Consider the following 4767-nt stretch of genomic DNA (forward strand, 5'->3'; position numbering starts at 1 on the left):
GGTCACGTACCTGGTCGGGCATCTGAGGCAAAATACCCTCTAATATGTGCGGTCGCACATATGGTCGTGCATATCGCATAGGTCTGGTACAATGACCATAACTTTCTGTAGAAATATCCTAATGACGAAGAGTTTGATGCATTGCAAACTAGACTCAAAGGGCTTTAATTTGATAGGTATATCACCTCCTAAGTCTTTTTAGTTTGGTAGAAGCATGCATTTGAAGTAGGATGTTGTGCGAATTGAGACTTCCTTTCCACTTAATGTATCAAATAAATATATAGAATATGATTCTTTCGATTAAAGAGTCACCATGTGACACCTCATTTCAAAATCATAAAAATACGGGTCTCAGCCCATTTTTATATTTTTCGTAAACATGGGTCTCAACCCATTTTTCAATTTACCAACAACAAGACAAATTGCACAAGGTATAAAAATAAACACAAGAAAATTACAACATCACATGAAAATCATCAACACCACAACCCCACATCATCACATATCGTCCCTGACAATAGCCACCCCCTATTTCCACCCTTAATACTCCTATAGCCACCCTTATCGCTTCACCCTTGTCTGCTTTCGTTCCACTCCTTTCCAACTCATTTCTCCAGTTTAATAATTTCAACACCACGCCCCTTCTCCAGGGCGGCAGATGGGTCTAGAGAACTGAACTGTCTCACGATTTCAATCCGGTTAGAAAAACTTCTCTTGAGCAATTCACGTATCACTTGAGTAGTAGTTCGAAACCTTAAGAAAAGGAGATCTACTAGTTGAAAAAAGGAGGATCCGTTGAAGAGTTTATGTTGTCTCGGTAAGGAATAGTCCAATCTTTTCCAGCACTGGTGCAATATGAAAGAGTCCTTTAGAATTCCTTAGAATACGAATGAGATCAAAAAGGCCCTGTCGAGGCTCGAGTAGAAGAAGGGGTACTTGAACAGTGGGTCGTCTCAGACCAGTGAAGATTGGAATTGAGCTGCTTAAGATTCCAATTCAAGTAAGGAATATTGTCATTAGTCTAGGTATTCTAAATATAAAATACCATTAGTGCCCAAGCTAACAATCTAGACTGATCGATCGGAATGAAACCAATTAATATGGAACTGCTAAAGATGGAAAAAACGCAAGGAACAAAGTTGTGAGAAAGTCCCGTGACATCCAAGTTTTATATTCGAAATGAAAGATTGAGCAGCTGCTGAAGATGGAGCTGCAGAGGGTAGTTCCTGTAAGAGAGAGAAAGTTTGATTGATAAGGGCATTCTGTGAATGGAGGAATTGGCACAAATCTGATCTAAAGTAATGTGTTGCCGCGAATCGACTGGAAGAGTTTCAACAGGCCAGGAAACCATTTCCGCTAAAGAGTTCTCTATTGCAATATTTTTTGGCGGGTCACTTTCTTTTGAAAAGAGAGGTTTCGCCCTTTCCGGATCTTCTCCTCCATGCTTTAGTTGCCGAGTATGATTTGGTATAGTTTCAAAGTTTTAAGCTGGAGCCTCACGTCAAGCCCATTGGCCGCTCCTGCATAAAATCAATGCAGATGCGGCTCCGTAGATGCAGAATTATGCATGCATATGCGAAATTAAGTAGAAGGTTGAATCACCACATAAACGGTCCATGATGCGCAGAAGCGCATACGGAGGAGCAAGCATTTTCCGCATAAGTGCCTCCGTAGATGCGGATGGCCCAGTGTAGATGCGATATTTGGTGAACATAGCTATTCCGCATAAGTGGACATATTGCCACAGAAGCGGCTTCGCAAATGCGGACCTCAACCGCAGAAGCGGATTAGTGGTCGCAGAAGCAATTTCTGTCTTCCAAGTCGTATTCCATAGATGAGGACCATTTCTCGCAGATGCAGATAGTTCTGTACATATGTGATTCCACTGGAGATTTTGCACTTCTTTCACTCTTTTTGCACGAATCCTCTTCATTTAATTTCAATTCTCTTCAAGACTTCATTTACCTAAAAATCTAGCAATGCACACCATAAATCACCTCATTTTATAAAGGTCACATAATCTATGGAAACGTGATTAAGATGAGTGGTAAAATCAATACTCAACACCCGAACCAACTACCCCGACAAGTCACATAGCAACTAATAAGCATAAAATTAGCAATAAATGGGGGAACTGGGCTACAACTCTAAAAATGACTGACCGGGTCGTTACAAAAATGGTGTTTCTTGTTAATGGGGTTAAGCTACGTTTTGGTTTGTCTGAATTTGGTTATGTGAGTGGATTAAAATATACCGGTTATTTACAATTTTCTAGTGAACCTACGCAAAAGAATAATCGTTTAACTAAAATGTACTTTGTGGATTACCCTTCTGTTTCTAAGAAACACTTTTGGATTATTTTCTTACAAAAATATTTGAGTCTGACAAAGATGTTATTAATATGACAGTACTATTTGTGATAAACTCGTTCCTCTTTTCAACTAAGAACGTAAAACTGGTTGATAGGAAGTATTTGGACTTGGTTGAGGAAGGTGATTACAACAGTTGTCCATGTGGAATAGATGTATACAAGGAAACCATGAGAACAATGTTAGGTATTTTGCATAAATCTGTCGTCTTCGGTGTCGAAATTCATCTCCACAAATTCTTTGTTTTGCCATGTATTAACAGTTAATTTTGCTATATATAATATTTTTTAATAAATTTACTAAAATGTATGTTTATGTAGTTGAATTTAAGGAATATGTCTCTTGAGAACTTGGAGAATGAAATGGTGGATAATGTTGATCAGAAACACCTTAGTTCAGATGATGATTTTGTTGATCATCCACCTGAGAGTTCAAAAAGGCAGTGCAAAATGTAGATTAAAATGAAGGCGAAAAGGCAGAGGAAAGCTTCTAATGATTTGGAGAAGAATGGGAAATATGGTAATAATTTGGACAAGCAATGGAAAGCTGTTAATGATCTTGTCTATCATACACATCAAACATAAAAAATGTAAAGTAAGGCTGGTAATGATTTGGAGAAGCAGATGATGGAGAATACCTCTGTCAACCCTCCAACTAAAAAAATAAAAAAAACATTCTAAAGTTAAGGTAGCAAATAATTACCTTGTTGGTCCTACACCTCAAAAATGAAAAACGAAAAGTAAAGATGCAAATGATTTGGAGAAGAAGGTTATGGAGAATGTTCATGACAAATATCAAAGTATAGGTAATGCCTCTATCGACCTGCCACCTAAAGGTAGTCACTGGGATGTTCAGTTTAAGATTTTGGCAGATGGCCAAGTGGAATTGAAGAAAGAAGTATTGTTATTAAAGAAGGAATACAAAGATAAACTAGTGGTTTTAAAAAATTATCTTGCTAAGAAATTTGTGGAGGTGTTCACTGCCATTGATTATGTAACGACCCGACTTGTCAATTTAAGAATTAGTGTCCCGTTCAGTGGCGTAAGGTCTCGAATAGCTTCGCAAGATGTATTATGACCCGCGGGTATGGTCGAGTTTGATTTACTGAAGATTCGGAATTTAATTAAAAGAGCAATTCTTATTTAGAAGCTTAAATGGAAAGAGTTGACCGGAGAGTTGACTTTTGAGCAAACGACCCCGGAATAGACTTTCAAGGATGGAAATAGCTTCGTATAATGATTTCGGACTTAAGCGTATGTTCGGATTTGGATTTGGAATTCCGTAGGACAATTCGACACATTTTGGCGAAAGTTGAAAAATATAAGATTTTGGAAAAGCCCGATAGAAGGGTGAATTTTTTATAACGAGGTCGGATTTTGATTTCGGAAATCGGAATAGCTCCATTAAGTTAATTATGACTTGTGTGAAAAAATTTGAAGTCATTCCGGATTTATTTGATACGTTTCGGCACAAAATATAAAAGTTGGAAGATTTAAAAATATATAATTCGATTCGATGCGCGATTCATAATGTTGGCGTTGTTTGACGTGATTTGAAGCCTCGACTAAGTTCGTATTGTATTTTGGGATGTGCTGGTATATTTGGTTGAGGTTCCGAGGGCCTCGGGTGGATTTCGAAAGGTTAACGGATCAATTCGGACTTGAAGAAAACCTGGTGGAATTTCTGGGCAGCTTGCTATTTTTTTCGCATGTGCATGAATAGTATCGCAGGTGCGTGAACAGTACATTGCAGGTGCGAAACTGGGCAGCAACATAAGGACCAAAAATCAGTCACTTTGTCATTTTCGATTGAGTTTTTGGAGCTCGATTTTTGGGCAATTTTGGAGTTCTTCACGACTTTGACTTGGGTAAGTGTTCTATATCGTGTTTATATTTCATGAATCCATGATTATATTCATCATTTAATTTGGATTTAAATGGAGAAAATCAAGATTTTTGCAAAATCTTTCAAAAATAAAAATTTAAGATTTGGAGGTCGAGTTGTTATTGGAATTCGATAAAATTGGTATAGTTGAACTCGTATCAGAATGTGTGTTCGAATTTCGTAAAAATTATGTCAGGTTCCGAGAGGCGGGCCCCGTGTTGACTTTATTTGACTTTTTGGAATAAAATTTTAAGTCGATGTATTATTATCCGGAATTGTTTCCGGTGAATTTTAATGAAGTTATGCAATTAATTTGGATAGATTTGAGCGGTCAGGAGGTCAATTCAAGCAAGAAGGCGATTTTGGAATATCGGCATAACTTCAAAAAGGTAAGTGTCTTGCTTAACCTCGAGTGGGGGAATTACCCCTCAGGCATCGAGTCTTACGTGCCATTTGTGAAATGTGAAAAGCCGTGTACGCGAGGTGACGAGTACGTACTCGGCTTATATGTGTA

Source organism: Nicotiana tomentosiformis, chromosome 9 (genome assembly GCF_000390325.3).
Source record: "Nicotiana tomentosiformis chromosome 9, ASM39032v3, whole genome shotgun sequence".
NCBI classification, from domain to species: domain Eukaryota; kingdom Viridiplantae; phylum Streptophyta; class Magnoliopsida; order Solanales; family Solanaceae; genus Nicotiana; species Nicotiana tomentosiformis.